This window comes from Canis lupus, chromosome 5 (assembly GCF_003254725.2).
Source record: "Canis lupus dingo isolate Sandy chromosome 5, ASM325472v2, whole genome shotgun sequence".
Taxonomy (NCBI): Eukaryota; Metazoa; Chordata; class Mammalia; order Carnivora; family Canidae; genus Canis; species Canis lupus.
In genome coordinates, this window is record NC_064247.1 from 9,236,465 (window position 1) to 9,252,746 (window position 16,282).

Here is a 16,282-nt window from a genome sequence, read left to right on the forward strand (position 1 = left end):
AGGACCCAGGCTGAAAACAGCCAGCAACCCTCAGGGACATGGAAGGTTCTCTGTTAAAGGCAGTTCGGTGGGCAGCCCAGGTGGCTCAGCTGTTTAGTGCCACCTTCAGCGTGATCCTGAAGGCCCGGGATCGAGTCCCACCTCGGGCTCCCTGCATGGAGCCTGCTTCTCCCTCTGCCTGTGTCTCTGCCTCTCTCTCTCTCTCTCTGTGTGTCTTATGAGTAAATAAATAAAATCTTAAAAAAAAAAAAAAAGGCAGTTCGGAAGGACCCTTAGTAGACACATCCACAGCAGCCTCTCATCCTCTTCTCACCCTGGCCCTTTGCTCTAGCCTTGACTTACATTTTGCATCCAGAAAGCCAGCACCTGCCCTACAAAATCCCAGGGACCTCCCTGGGCCCTGACCTATTTCCCCTCCCAAGAGCCGGGAGCCTTGGGTTCCATCTATTCCAGCCTCTACCAAACCCTCAGTGGCCTTAGGTGAGTGTTAGCTCCTTTTGAGCCTTAGTTTCCCCCATTTGATACTGAGGAACTCAGCGATCTCCAAGGTCCCTGAGCAACCCATGGGCCTCTTCCTCCCTTCCCAGACTTCTCCTTTTCCTCCTTGCCCCATCCCATAAAAGCCAGGAGCCCCTTCCCTTGGGTGAGCCACCTGCAGGCTGAGCAGCCCATCACAGGCCCCTGGGGACCACAGGCGAGGCCGTCCTGTAACGGAGGGCTAGAAGCCTGGAATGGACAGACTACCACCAGAGCCTCTGCACAGCCTGGCCAGGGTGTGCTGGCCACCACATTTGGGAAGGTGTCCAGGTCCCTGATTCAAAGGTGCTTCATCCGAGATGTCTGAGTGCAGTGGGAAGCACAGCCTTCGGGGTTGTGCAGACGTGAGTTCACTGCTCCTCTTTCTAGCTGGGGAACAAGGGTGTGTTGCTTCACCTTTCTGATTATGCCTGGCTCCCTGATTTGTTCTGTCATTAGAGGACTTGTCTCTGAGGGTTGGTGGGAGGGTTACAACAGATAATGCTTAAGAAACGCTGAGCGGTGCCTGTCACACAGCAGAAACTATGCTTCTTCAATGCCCCCTACATTAGTATAACAGTAGGACTCCCAAAGTACTTGACAGTCCTGAGAATCACATGGTGTAGGGGAGAGAGCTGCCACCCACACTCAGCCAGTCACCAAGGCTGAGGAGTTTCATGATGAAAAAAAACCCCTTCCAGCAGGAAAGGGCTCCCCCAGGGAGAGACCCAGGTGGGTCACTTGAATGTGATACACTTTTTTTTTGTTTTTAATTGGGTTTAAAGTTATAAAACAACAGCAGTGAACTCCTCCTGCCTCTGCAGGTACTTGGGCCCAGGTGGGGATCGGGGGCATTAATTAAACTCACTCAACCTCCCCCACAAGACCGGTGGCCCTGAGTTCCCGAAGCTTCTCTCCATGTGGTCTCCTGCACCAGAAAGTGGCTCCTCTCCAAGTCTCAGCATGGAGAAGTATCCACCTTGTGGACCAACCTCACAGGCACCCTCAGACCCCCTCCTCCAGATGCCCACCCCAACCTAGCCTAATTCTGTCCTAAGTATTCCTAAGGTGCATTCCAATTTCCCGCTGTAATAAATGGCACAGAATGCAAATGGAGGTGGATGTGGGACACAGATGTTTGCACTAATTTAATTGAGGGAACACCTTGGATTAAACACTTTGCAAAACACTCACAAATAGGTTCAGTGCATTCGGTAATGAAAAACCTCCCAGCCCCCTGGCACTTCGCTGCGGCTGCCTGGGGCTCCAGGAGCGGCGGCTGGGGGTGGGAGGGTGTGGGGGAGTGGCCCAGAGCAGGATGGAGACGAGATGCCTCCAAATACAGGGAGTGAGGCAAAGGAGCCAGTTCCTAGGAGGGCTTCCAACAGATTTTCTACCAGCTGGGGCTGACTCCAGCAAAAGCAAGAATCTGGGAGGGTTGAGGAGCGAGGTAGGCAGCACCTGCCTCCCCATGTGGGTAACTGCTCACCTGTAGGGGTCAGCAACTGGCAGGTGCCTCCCTGTCCTAAGGACTCAGCTCCATCCTGGAGGGCTCGACTGCCTGTCTGGCTGATGGCCAGTCACCTCCCTGTACAGTATTGAGGTCCCCAGGCCCCATGACCCTATGGAAGATCAGCCTATTTGATCTTTTGGGCATTAAGGTGGGTGGAAAATATCTCTCAGAAATTTGGGGCTTATTTGCAAGGCAGTGATAATTTCTCTGAAGCTTCTTCCTCGCCTTCCCCTACAGATTAGGGGACTCCCAAAGCTCAAATCCTGTGCCTCTACCAAGCTCCAGTCTTCCCCCTTCCCTTCTCACCATCCGTCCATTCATCTCCTTAGCTCTGGGGCTCCAGAGAAGAACTATGCTCATTTGACCTGAGGCACACCCTGTGGCCAGGGAGGCAGACATTAATCGTCACAGGTACACTGTGATAAATGCCCTCAGAGAGGCACACTTGGTAACCCGGGAGCTCAGGGATAGTGCAGCAACTTGGCGCAAGATGGTCAAAAGAGAGTGGAAAAAGGGGAGAAGGATTCCTGGCAGAGGAACAACATTTGCAAAGATAGGCAATTGCAGAGACTCAGGAGAGACTTCCCATGTGGGTCCACCTAGGGGACGGGTGGCCCCAGTGTAGATGGACCATTTTCACCAGCCCCCTCCTCCCACCCCAGCCCCAGATAGTTCTCATAGTTGGGTAAATCTAGGATCAGTTCCTGTAATGATTGCTGTGTAAGTCTCAGAGTTCAAATCAGGCCAGGATGATTTTATATTCCTGAAAACAGAATCCCTAATTTTCAAACACAATGATCACTTCAAGTGTAATAACCATTATAATAATAACCTCTTATACTTGTATAGTGCTTCATAGTTTATAAACCACTTTCACATATCTCTTACAATCCTCTATCAACAGCCCTTCGAGAAACATAGAATAGGTAGTTTCCGTATTCTCACTTTCTGGATGAGAAAATTAATCCCAGGTTCTCAGCTACATAAATAACAGAACTAGGGCTCAGACTCAGGTCCATGTGACACCGAAGTGCATGCTTGTCCACTCATTCAATCATTTAGTCTTTTGACCATTCAGTGCATCATGGAGCACTGCTTGAGCACCTGTTATGTACCAAGAAACACTTGGTACAAGACTCAGAGCATGGATAGCATAGTGGGGATATTAAGATGAGGAAAAGCCTAGGTGCAGAGACAGCACATTTACAGATACACCTGGACCAACAGGAAAAACAGCAGGGCAAAAAGCAAAGCACTAAAGCCAAGGAACCAAGAAAAACACAAAGCTGCTCTCTGCAAACACTGCGTCCTTCACTCATACACACACTCCCTGCAGCCTGCAGGCACTCATGTAACACGCATGTGCCCTTATCACACATGAAGATAAGAGCCACTTCTCCTGGGCTGCCTCCACGCTCCCCAGCATGGAATGCAGACTCCTCCACACCCAACATCCCCACCGCTAGTTGAGCAACAGTGCAGACCCTGCAGCTGGAGGCTGCCTGTGGGGCTGTTTCACCCCACCCACAGCTCATATGAGCATTCCAGCACTGTGTGAGCCCTGGTGTTGTGGCAGCAAGAGTGTGATACACTTCTAGGCTGGCTGGCTTGTGGCAGGCTGGCTGGCTTGTGGCTGGCTGGCTGGATGGACAGATGGATGGTGGATGGACGGATGGATGGTGGATGGATGGATGGACAGATGGATGGTAGATGGATGGGTGGATGGATGGATGGATGGATAGTGGATGGATGGATAGATGGATGGTAATGGATGGGTGGATGAATGGATGGACAGTAGATGGATGGATGGATGGACGGATGGATGGATGGATGGATGGATGGATGAGATAGAGAGGGACACTGGAAAGCACCAGAACTTTCACCTAGCTAGAGGTAGATCCTGTTGGGACCCTGCCAGTGGGCCCAGTTACAGCTAAATACTACTTTGCTTTCAGTTTCCTCTGCAAAAACAATATTCATCTCACAGGATCTATGTGAGAATGTTACAGGAGATGCTGACAAACATAGTGCATGACCTATCGCATAGAAGTAGTGCCCTCCCACCCAGAAAGTAAAAGTAATGGACAGGCAAGTAACTGTGCAGGGACTCAACAGAAATCAGTCTCCTGACTTGCTACCACATCATCCATCCTGGGGCTTTAAGGACTTACTAGAGAATGCCCCTCTATCACCTTACCCTCTTCTCCTAGGTTCATTCATTCTTTTTTTCATTTGACCAACCGGGTAGGGTACCTATTATGGCCAGGCCTGGTGCTAGGTACTAGGATTAGGAGAAGAGTAAGATTCAGTCCTTAACTTGGAAAGACAGACAAATAACTATGTTTGAGGTCCTGTAATGACAAAGAGGACATAGAAGGTGTGCAGCAGTGTTTCACAAAAGCCAGGGAAGCTCTGGAAGGAGGCAGTCATAGAGGAAGATATATGAGTTGGACATTGCAGGAGGATTAGGGGTCACCAAGTCAAGGAGATTCCAGACAGAGGATACAGCACGTGCAAAGGCTCTGTGCAGTTATACAGAGTATCCTGGGGGAACTGAGCAACTAGGTATATTTGGGGCCTCAGGAGTAGGAATGTGCCCATGTGTCTGAGTGTCTACAAGTATTAGGAAGGAGGAAATAGCAAGGTGGGGTAGGAGGTGAAACTGGAAAAGTAGATAGGGTTGAGCCTGGAAGCCCATGGTCAGTCAGGCCAAGGAGGCTGCAGACAGCAAAGCACCACTGGGGTGGTGGAGCATGGGTGGGACGGGCCAGATACAGCAGCATTAATTAGGCTCCCACTATTCAGGCACAGCACTAGGCTCCTCTGTATATAGGAGGCTATCCTTGGCTGACTGATGATAAATGAATTTGAGGAGGTATTTTCCTCTTTGATTCAGGCAATTATCCCTGGAGAAATGGCCAATTTGGGAGCAATTTTTCCTCTCTGAAGAGCCAGACTGGCTGGCTAATAGCAAAAGCAAGGGGAGGGTTCCCACATGGCCACCACCACCACCAGCACCCACAGCCAGAGCTGCTGGGAGCAGTGCTTGGAAATCCTTTAGGATGTCCTAGGGATTTGGGAAGAAGTTGAGAAGGGATAATGGTGGAGGTCACAGGAGCCAGAGAGGAAGAAAAAAGGGGAGGAAATCCCTCAGGCCGGACAAAGTCTGATGAGTCTGACAACCTCTGGTGAACAGGACAAAGGCAAGGTGGGTGGTGGCAGCCACCCTGTGGTTCCCAAACCCTCAAACCTTCTCCAGTCCTGCTCACAGCGGGCAAGTTTCTCCCTCCCCTTCCTTCTCTTCTCTCCCCCCACCCCTTCCCTCCTTCTCAGCTCCTCTCCAGAAAGGTTTATGGAGAAGACTCCAAATAGCCCCCTCTCCTGCAGGCATAGTCACACCAACTGAAAGGAGATTTAATTAGCAAAATCTCGTTAGGCAAACGAAATTATCCGTAAGACAATACTCCTCTGGACAGGGGGTATGATTAAACAAAGCCATTAATTGAGAGAGTCGCTTTGGCAGCTCCCCGGATGCATTCATCTCCGGGCAGGCTCCACTTTGCCTCCTTGGGCCAGAGGAACAGACTCGGCGTCCTCCCCGCGGCCCCACCCGCTCCCCACTTCATCTCTCGCAGAGCCCCTCCAGTTGGGGCTGCAGACCTCGGCATCTCATCAGCGGCCCGCGCTGCCGCCAGATTCCTGCTAAAGTGCCTTGATTGCATAATGTCTATTTGCATAATGTAAATTGCAATCTCCTAGCTCGGGAGGCAGGAATCACAGAACAGCCATTATTTTTTACCACTCCACAAAAATTCTACATTTAGAAAGCAGATTTGCAGCTCAGAAAGCCGTATAAATCTGAATCCGCCAGAAACGCCATTAAATCACACCAATTAAGCCGGACCGACGAAGAGCCCCTGTCACTGTTCTCTGCACACTCAAGGACTCCCCGCCCAGATGGAGGCCACGAGAATCTGGAGGCTGTGGCAGCGGGGCTCGGAGCAGGAGCTGCAAAGAGGCAGGAAATTCTGTCTTGTAAACCCTAACCTAACACACCCCCGAGCATAGGTGCCCACCACGACCTGGAGGAGAGGGGAGGAGAGGTGGGTGCAAGGAGGCTGAGTTATTTCTGAAAGAGGACTTCAACTGCCTCAGTTCATACTTTCTATTGATTAAGTTCTTCTTTCCAGCTTATCTCTTAACTCCGACAAACGACCTTGTGGGCAAAACATCCCCCAATGGGAACTGAGACTACCCCTGCGACCAAGCAGTGACAACTGTCCCGACACCAGCAGGACCGCACGTGATTGACCCCAAGACAATGATTGGCCCGACCTTCGCTGCCCACCTGCACGTACCCACCGACCTTCGTCCCGCATTTGCCTTATTTAAACTGGGATGTGTTCTCAGCACTTTGGAGACAGTCTCTGTGACGTTCGTCCGCTGTCTTCCTGGCATTGGCCTCACTGAAATGAATTCCTTTCTTGTCTCCCCACCGCTCCTCTCTCTGCCTCTGGATTTCCCCAGGGGCGAGTGGTCAAACCAGGTCTGTTTGGGGTCCCCGGAGCCAGCTGCTTTTCCACCCCTGCACCCCAGCTACATTTCTTAAAACTCATTGCCTGATTTCTGGTGGTGGACACACTGTCTATAGACTTTCAGTTTATGGAGCAGGAGAGCATGGTTTGGAAAGAAGTCTGCACTCCTAGCAGAAGTAGTGGGGAGATCTAAGATCTAAGATCTTGCACCCCATGCAAAACATCCATGCCTTTCCCAGCTCTTCCGTGACTTTTCCTCTCTTCTCCCAAGTCCCTTCCAGCCAAGTGTAAGAGACCATAGGAGAAATCCTCTTCAGACTGGGCTGGGCTGGAATCTGAGCGCTTTTTAAAAGCTGTTTCCTAGGGGTCACTGGGGAGAGAGGTGAGTCACAAGGTGCCTGGAAAGGGGCATTCCCTCTGCCAACTACCCAAGATCCCAGCTTTCCCGCAGCCAGCCGTACACCTGGTTACTCTTTTGCCTCTTTATTGCTCATTCAATATTCATTTGTCGAAGGGCAAGATGCTAATGTGTATTATTAAAATATCAATAGTTTATGAGTGAACTTTTATGGAGGGTACAGTTAAAGGAAAGATTCTTGACCATCCCTGTCAGGAGCAATGGAGAGAAACAATCTTTCTAACTCCACTTTTTATTTATTTCCTGGGTGGATGAATGGCTGAAGGGTTTTGAGTAGCTATTGTGTGCCACGAATGGCTGTCGTGCTTTCAAACGCTGGCTTCCCTTTGCTCCCCACCGCAGTCCTGGGAAGGGTATGCTGCAATCCCAACTCCATTCTGGAGATGACGAATCTGAAGACCAAGCAGATGTGCCTGGATCCCAAAGGTCCTGAGTCAGAATCTAAACTCTGATTTTTGGTCTTCGGACCCCAACTTTTTTCCCCTCAAATTGGAGCCTTGAAAATATAAATGATCCTTGTTTTTATCTGTTCCTTCATTTGTCCAAGTTAAACATTAGTTTCCAGACTTAAGTTCCAAACCCTGGCACCTTTTTATCAAAACCAAGCCCGCTTACCCCTCTCTTCCCTGCCCCCTCCCTTTCCGGCATTAGCCATTCTCAGATCTCAGCCCATTGGGAAAATGAATCAGTCATGTCTCCACTCTTTCCTTGCCTGGGTTTTGCTTCTATCCTTTTAAGTCACAACAAGGCATCCAGTCACTCAGATTCTCATCCAAAATTCAGCTGCATTTGGGTCGGAAGAATGGCAAAGGAAAGGGGGCCTGGTCCCTTAAAGGCACAGGTTCTAGTGTGTGGGAAAAGGGCAGGAAGGAGAGGAGAGGACATAGGGTCAGATAGGAAGGGCTGCCCAGATTTCCCCAGGCCCCAACACAGCCCCAATAGCCTCTTAAGTCCTGCTCTTTGGTCCAAACCTCTTTCGACTTGGAAGACCACTGAATTGGGAGTGTGGGGATCCCTGGGTGGGAAGGAGGGCTATAGGCTTGAGGAATCCTTGGTCACAGGTCTAAATGCCTCTCCAGATCTGGCACGTCAAGCTGCGAGTTACAAACTGGACCAACATTTGCTGAAATGGACCATGAGGTGGAAGCTTCCACCAACTGCAGGACCTTTGAATACCAGCATGTCCTTGGGGAGTCCTGCTTTGGAAAGAAGCCTAGCCTGGCCTCTGGGGGTATAGAGATGGACTTTAAACCCAGACATTCTGTGAGATAAGGGACAGTCTGATTATCAAAGATGGGTATTTCTTTAGCCTTTTCTTTAGTCTTTGGAAATAGATGAGGCTGTACTGTGTCTGACTTGCCAAGTACTAGTCATGGTAGACTGTACTCACCAAAGATGGTTGCAACAACATATATCCCATCCCCATGCTCCTCTTTTAACGTGCTGTTGATCTTCTTCCTTTGAGTCATGGTGGGAGGGATGTCTATGTTCCCTTCCTGAAAGCGAGGTAGGCCTTTGTAACTGCCCCAGTCAAGTCAAGAGAATGTGGTGGAAGTAAGGCTACTTGGCTTTGGCAGTACAGCCCCCACCGGCTCTAGCTCTCTTTCAGGGTGCTCCCCCTTGGCGTCCAGCCACCAGGCTTTGAAGAAGCCTGAGCCACACGGAGTGATCACATGGGCCTGGCTGGCAGCCCCAGCTAACATCTCAGCCAACAGCTGGGATCAGCCCCCCGAATTATAAGTGAATGGGCCTTCAGATGATTCCAGCACCCAGCTTTTCACTTGCCTCCGTTGAGATCCCAGACCCAGTGGAAGAGACACACCATCCCTACTGTGCCCTGTTTGAATTCCTGACTCACGGGATATGCACAGAGTCAACATTATTAATACGCTAAGTTTTGGGGTGGCTTGTCACAGCCATAATAACTGGAATACCACTGGAATTAATTCGAATGTTTGCTATTTCCTGCTCAAATCCAGCCTTCCCTGGTCTTTACTCTGAGACTTCGGACTATTCCCTCCTCAACTGGTCCTTGTCCCTCTGAGCCTGCTCCCCTCCTCCTCCTCCCTCTCTAAAGGCAGGATCCTCGTGCCTGAGGCAGCCTTGACAAACATTCCCTGAAGGATCATTTGAATCTTTCCATCTCTGAATCCCAGGACCCAGAGAAACCTGCTGCTCCTTGTTCCTCAGTGCAGGCCCAAGAGCCGGTCCCTGTGAGGGAGCTTTCCCTGGGTGCATGTGGCCCAGTGCAAGGCACCTGGTGTGGGGAGGGCCCTGAGAGACAGGGAGAGATTGTGCAGACCTTTTGCCCACACTCTTCACTCTCATTAAGGTTCACGCTCAGCTTGCTTCTCTCCTACTTGACTTGACTTATGAGGTCCCTTTAACCTCCGGTGGGAGGAGACATGATTCTCACAAAGGTCTTTCCACTCTGGCTCCCCCGGTCCCCCAGCCGCATCTCCTAGGTAGGCTTTCCTGGAACAGGATGGAGGGAGGCCCCCTTCCCTGCCCCCTGGGCCCAGGCTCCGACCACTCCAGAGCCTGGGCTGCAGAGGCCGTGTCCTGGGAGCCACAACCCGTCAATCACAGAGGCGACCAGCACTGAATCGCAGGCCATTAGGCAGGAGGGCCGGCGCCCTGCTCACTCACCGGGCAGCCATCGGCAGGATGTTAGACGATCGCATGGCGGCCATTCTTATGATTTATTCAAATACTCATTACAGTCAATCTATTTTTACACAGAGGTGAAGATGTGCGCTGATAACGGTTAATCATTTATAATTCCATGGACTGGTTGGAAGCCAATGTACTATCAGAGGCGCAGCGGCAGCCCGGCCTCCGGTAGCCCCAGAAGCAGGCTGGGAAGCTACCTACGTAGGCCAGGGCAACCCAATCTTGGGGCTAACCTCTGCTGAGCAGAGACCAGGTTGGGAGTGCAGTGGGGACAAGAAGACCTGGGAATCCCAGACCATCCTCTAGGAGCTCACAGCCTCCTGTCGATGTAGCAGAACTTCAGAAGAGGGAGAGATCACTTCTAGCTGGAGTTACCAAAGAGGGTTTTACTGGGGAGACTGGACCGAGGCTGGGTCCTCCAGGTGGGTAGACTTTCGCAAAGTAGGAGCCAAAACGAGCACATAAAGCATAAGGTAGAGCTGTAACCATGCCAATGGAAGGGGAGCCACCATCAGTGTCTGCCTTCCCCACCTTCATGGCTCCCTAGAAATAAACCAAGGTGTAAAAGCAAGTGCGGGTTATGAATTGGCCCACTTCCTCCTCGCTGCCTCCCCAGCTTAGCCCACAGATGATAGTGGCTGGGGTCTGGGTTGGCCTTGCAAACTCAAGAGCTTCCCTCTCCAACACTCATGACACACATGACACATCAAGTCCACCTTAATGCACAATCAATAAAGTCTAATTAAATAGGATGTCATATTATAGGGCTTCTCTGTCACATTTAGACCTAATCTAATTAGAAGTCCTCTGTATTTTACATTCTGAATAGCTCATTGTTGAGTATTTCTCTTGCACAATGCATGACCGTTAAAGATTAGGTTCAGGGCTGGTCTTTAACCCATAACCTCACTGAGTCAGCATGGAAACACCAATCAGAGTTACTTACAGTTCACAGTCCCTTTTCTGGTGAGCGGCATGGAGGACAGAAAGCCTCAGAATCCTGCTCCGGACTTCATCTGCCAATAAAAGAAAACGTTTTTATAGATATGTATGATTCTGCTGGGATTGAGAGCCAAGGCAGGGTTGAGGGTAACCTCAGAGTGGGTCTGGTCCAGGAGCAAAGCCAGGACTAGTAGCTCTATTCACATAGTGCTGAGTGGGAACATTTCCTGGCCAAGGGACTCTTGGTGCAAGGCGATTACCATCTAGGAAAGCTAACCAGGACAGACAGACAGAGGATCACTCCCTCCTTACCTGCTTGGTGCCTCAATTTCCTGAGTTTCAGCCCTTTCCCTATAGGAGTCCTATAGGAATCTCATGGCTGTTGAGACCCCTAAGCTGACCAAGGCAATAATCAGTTACTGATGCCTCCCATCTGATGGAAGACCCCACGCAGGGGGATGAGCCCAGCAGTCCCTGTGAAAGCTTGCAACCTATATAGGGAAGGTAGCAAAAAGCTAGCAAACCACAAAGCCAAGGCTGTTGTTTATGTCAGGATTATGGAAAGTCTTGATGGAGGGGAGAATTTTCAAGGAAAGGTGAAGAGTCCAATGGGGCTGGAAGGAAAAGAATGCACATGGAGAAGCAGGATGAGGGCAAGACTTGGAAAGATTAAAGATGTGACTGCTTTTACTTCTCTTTCTGGAATAAAGCAATAACAACAAGGAAAACCCAGCACATGTTTATCAGGTGTCTGCTCCATGATCTACGGTGGCTATGTACAGCGGCAGGAACAAAATCCGTGGGTGGGTCCTGTTATAAAACTGCTGCCATGATGTCATTGGGGAAATAAGATTCCCCATGTGGAACATCATCAGAGGAGACAGGACTATATGCACAGTAGTGCTCAACTGGGTGGTAGGGACTATAATTCTCTCTCCATAGAGAAATGAAGATGGCAAGAGCTGAGGCACTCAAGGAAATATTTGGAGGGAGTATTCAGGATGAACAGGTCTTGGAGACCAGACAGGCAAGATTTGGCTGGTAGAAGGGAGCAAAAGGGCATTCCAAGAAAGGGAGCAGTCTGAGCCAGGATGAGAGGGGGACGGCATGGAGTGCCCTGGGTCAATGCAGAAGCTGGTCTGCCTGAGAGAGACCAAGGCGAGACCAACACTGAGTACGCCAATTGGGGCCAGAGCATCTAGGGCTCTGAGTGTTCGGAAGAGAGGCCAGACTCCGGCTAGAAGCTGGTAGAGCCATTTAACGTTTTTCAACAGAAAATGACACAAAGAAGATGAGCCCCTCTGCTCCAATCTCTTTAAGATCTTCTTGTTCATTAAAACAGAGAGGTTTCTTGGCAGAGGTGGCATTTCAGATCGAAAGTTCAGGCATGGTGTATATAGCGTGATGTGCTCATAGAAAGAAAATGCCCCTTTCGTTCATGATGGCGTCTACCAGTCTAAGGCACTTCCTGTGGAGCTGTCTACTCACATCTGCATAACAGGTTCATGGTTCAAGGAGCTGCCTCTGAGATAAGCCCAGACCACTGGACTGCAAGTCCTGGAAGACAGGACTGCATCTCATGCATCTGTATGGCCTGAGTATCTAGCAAAGTGCCCAGGATTTATTGGATTCTCAGTATATGTCTGTTGAAATATTCATTGGAAGACCCTGTTCATTCCACACAGAGTCCACAACCAGCAGCTCAGAACCAGCCGCCGATTGGCAATGGTCGGCAGTGGGCTCCAACTTATAGTCTTTTAAACAACTGACACACGGCTACTGAGCATACATGAACTCAGTATAAGAAGTCTCTAGATTGAATTGCATGCAGCAGTAGGTACTCTCTCCCTGCCCTCTGGGATTGTCTGTGGAGCCGCCAGCAGCTTAGAAGATACAGCAGACTTGCTGTTTGCACATGCTACAAAGCTGGGAAGGAAGCTCCTATTGGGGAGATGGATTCAAGAGTGTTATAAAGCTTTTAACAAACTGAAAGAATGAGCCAAAATGACAAAGTCCATTTTTTCCTTTACCAGTTTTTGCACAATAACATTATGATATCCATAAAAGAAATGATTTTGAAAATAAAGAAATACAGGCCACAATCCTATCTCTGTAAACCACCAAATTGCTCTATCCCACGTCCACATGCAAATCCAATTTTTTATTTTTTACAAAATTGTAGGAAAATATTTGACAAGAATATATACACCAAATCCTACTCTTTCATTCAAAAGTCAATTCCAGAAACACCAAATAGGGTAACCCTAGTTTAAAATACATATATATGTGTGTGTATATATATGTTATTTGAATTTAACATAAGCTCAGGATGAGCGCAGAGTACAGCATTGCTGCCAAAGCCATTAGATGTGATCTCAGGTTGCATTAATAGCCATACGGCATCCAACTGAGGGATGGACAGTCCCCTCACCTTGGACTTATCAATCCATATTAGTTTACGATGCAGTCTGGCATACATTTTAATAACTTTCACAGTGAAAAGAGAAGTGAGTGAAGATGTCCAGTGGCTAAAGCATGGGTTCAAAGTTTAGTAGCGAAAAGTGCAAGCTCTGGGGGCACTTGGGGGGCTCAGTCAGTTGAACATCTGCCTTCGGCTCAGGTCATGATCTCAGGGTCCTGGGATCAAGCCCTGCACTGGGCTCCCTGCTCAAGAGGGAGTTTGCTTCTCCCTTTCTCTCTGCCCCCCTCCCCCTGTGCATGCTCTCTCTCTCTCCCTCTCTCTCTCTCTCTCTCCCTCAAATAAATAAAATTTTTATTTATTTTATTTTATTTTAATATTTTATTTATTTATGAAAGACACATAGAGAGAGAAAGGCAGAGACACAGGCAGAGGGAGAAGCAGGCTCCATGCAGGGAGCCCGACATGGGACTCGATCCCAGGTCCCCAGGATCACGCTCTGGGCCAAAGGCAGGCGCTAAATTGCTGAGCCACCCAGGGATGCCCTCAAATAAATAAAATTTTTAAAACAATCTTTAAATAAATAAATAAAAATGCAAGCTCTGGAATCAGACTTCCCAGCTTTCTGGGCATAAAATAAGATTTTGGTTATTTATTTTTGACAGAGAGAGGGAGGGAGCACACACATGAGCAGGGGCAGTGGGAGAGGGAGAAGCAGACTCCCCACTGAGCAGGGAGCCCGATGGGCGACTCAATCCCAGGACCCTGGGATCATGACCTGAGCTGACAGCAGACGCTTAACTGACTGAGCCATCCAGGGGCCCCCAGACTGCCCTGTTTTCTGTCCTGACTCCACCACTTACTAGTGGCACTACCATGGGAAGGTTACTTAACTTCTCTGTGCCTCAGTTTTCCATCAGTAAAATCAGGCGAGTAAGGGTTCTGCCTCTGAGGTTTGAGTGAGGATTGAATGATTTTGTAAACTGCAAAGTACTTAGAATACAAATTCAGCACTCACTGAATGTTAGCTAATATTACTATTTTGTTATTATTTTCATTATTATTTATTATGTTATTATTTTCATTACTAGGAGGCTGTCAGGTAGAAGATACGAAAAGAAATCAGACTGATGCCTTCATTTGTCCCTCTCTGAAATTACCCATCTTTCTCCCACATAGTGGTCCTCCAAATATTTGAAGAAACTACAAAGAGGAGGAGGAGAAAGGAGCTGTGTTACTCTAGACAGCAGGATCAGGAGTAATTGCTACATGTTAGAGGAAGTCAACTTTCAATTCCATAGAAGAAAGAAGTCTCTAGCAATGAGAACCATCCCCAAACAGGCTTCCTGTAGGTAGTGAGCTCCCCAACACTGGAAGGAGAACCTGCACTGGGTGAGAAGCTGCTGCACGGCCTGGTCTCCCAGACATGGCTTCACCTATCTACGAAATGTTAAAAAAATAAATGAGGAGATCGACAGGGTTGACATACTGATATACTGATAAAAGATTAATATTGTCTTTGTTCACCATCATTTCATAAAGTAATTCGACCCCCAAAAGTAAGGAGAGCCACAAAGGACCATTCGTTAAATTGAATAAATAGAGCATCATGGAAAGCATTCCCTCTTTCCTTCTCTTTCTGTCTCTCTTTGCTCCTCTCCCTCTCTCTCTCATTCACACACACCGTGTGTGTACATATACGTGAACATGAAACCTCCCCACACCATCCTTATTTTTCACTCATTACCACGTACCCGTGGAAAAGTCTACGTAACCTGTCGCTGACCCACTGATGTGCCATGTATTTTCGGGTCTTCCAAAGCCAATAGCTGGCGGTCCTGGCAGGCAAACAATCATGTCAAAAGTCTTCAAACAAGCAGCCATGCAATCATGGAATCAGAATTGAAACTTAGGTCTGACTTATTCACCATGAAAATAAAATGGAACTATGAAATTGACCACTCACATTTATAAATATGAGGACATTTGTGAAATGGTAGGTGAGGGAGGAGTTGTTGAATGCTTATGATTATCTGGGAACGAGGTAGGGAGAGGGATTTAACAAAGCTTCTCATAGGAGGTAGCACATGCCCCAGGAGAGCTGAGCGGCACCCATGCAACATGCCTAGTTAAGTTGTAAGGATGGAGAGAGGTGAGCTTGAGGCTTAGCAAGGCCATGAGTCTAATAGAAAGAACACCCCTAACAGAGAGGTGTCAATCAGATATGGTTCACGTGCTTCTCACTCTGTCATTAATGTATGATCTTGGACAAGGAACTTTACCCCCCCCACCCCATGCCTCAGTTTCCCCATAGGCAAAATGATAGGGCTAGACTACTAGATAATCCTTAAAGCAAAATTCCATCTGACATCTATATACCTCGGAGGTTGCCCAGACTAACCCACCAGGGAGAGTTCTAAGTCTTGTGCTAAGGTAGCTCAGTATATCACCCTGGTTAAGAGTAAAGATGTGGGAGTCAGAGAGTTCTGGGTTCAAACCTGGGAGCATCATTTACCTAACCTTAATCTCTACAAACCTCAATTTTCTCATCTTTAAAAGAAGGGTGATAGTAGCATCTTTTTTTTTTTTTTTAAAGATTGTGTTTGTTTATTCATGAGAGAGACACACAGAGAGCGGCAGAGACACAGGCAGAGAGAGAAGCAGGCTACATGCAGAGAGCCTGATGTGGGACCCAATCCCGGGACTCCAGGATCACGCCCTGGGCCGAAAGCAGACACCAAATCACTGAGCCACCCAGGGATCCCCGACAGTAGCATCTTTGAATGAGATGAGGCATCTAGAGCATTTTGTGTAATGCTTAGAACATATTAATGATAATAATAAATGAGGGCTACCGTGGTTCTTAAATATTAAAAGTTAAAAATTGGTAGCAACTGAGCAGAAAAGGAGAAAGAGAGGCAAAGCAAGAAGGTTGAGAACTTCTGCATTCATCCCACTGCCCATAAAAGCTTCTCTATCCTTGCCCTAGGGATGAGGACAAATTATGGAAACCCATTCTTCGACACCAAGAGTCTCTCTGGATGCTCCTCTTCTCTGAAAACCCCTCCACGGGCAGATGAACAAAACTTCCAGGGAAAACAAAATGTGAATATATCTTTCCAGAAGGAAACTCCTGCAGGACCACCCATCCGTCCAGACGGCATGCCCTGTGTGTCCCTACCTTATTGCTGAGCCTCCTCTCTGTTCCACTGCGCTCCCTCGTCACCTGCCAACAGCTTGCAGTTGCTTACATTTGTTGAATGAGG

The 16,282-nt window shown here is 48.6% G+C and overlaps 1 protein-coding gene across 19 annotated transcripts in view; it reads right to left on the reverse strand.

The window, feature by feature from the left end:
* PKNOX2 (PBX/knotted 1 homeobox 2) overlaps window positions 1-16,282 on the reverse strand; it is a 309,171-nt gene that overhangs the window by 177,782 nt on the left and 115,107 nt on the right. For 16 of the 19 annotated variants that reach the window (XM_049109791.1, XM_049109793.1, XM_035715754.2 and 13 more), the window contains one exon: window positions 10,602-10,671. The exons of the other annotated variants lie outside the window; for them this stretch is intronic. The gene's annotated coding sequence lies outside the window, so the exon portion shown is untranslated. The remainder of the gene's footprint in view (window positions 1-10,601; window positions 10,672-16,282) is intronic. 19 annotated transcript variants of the gene reach the window in all.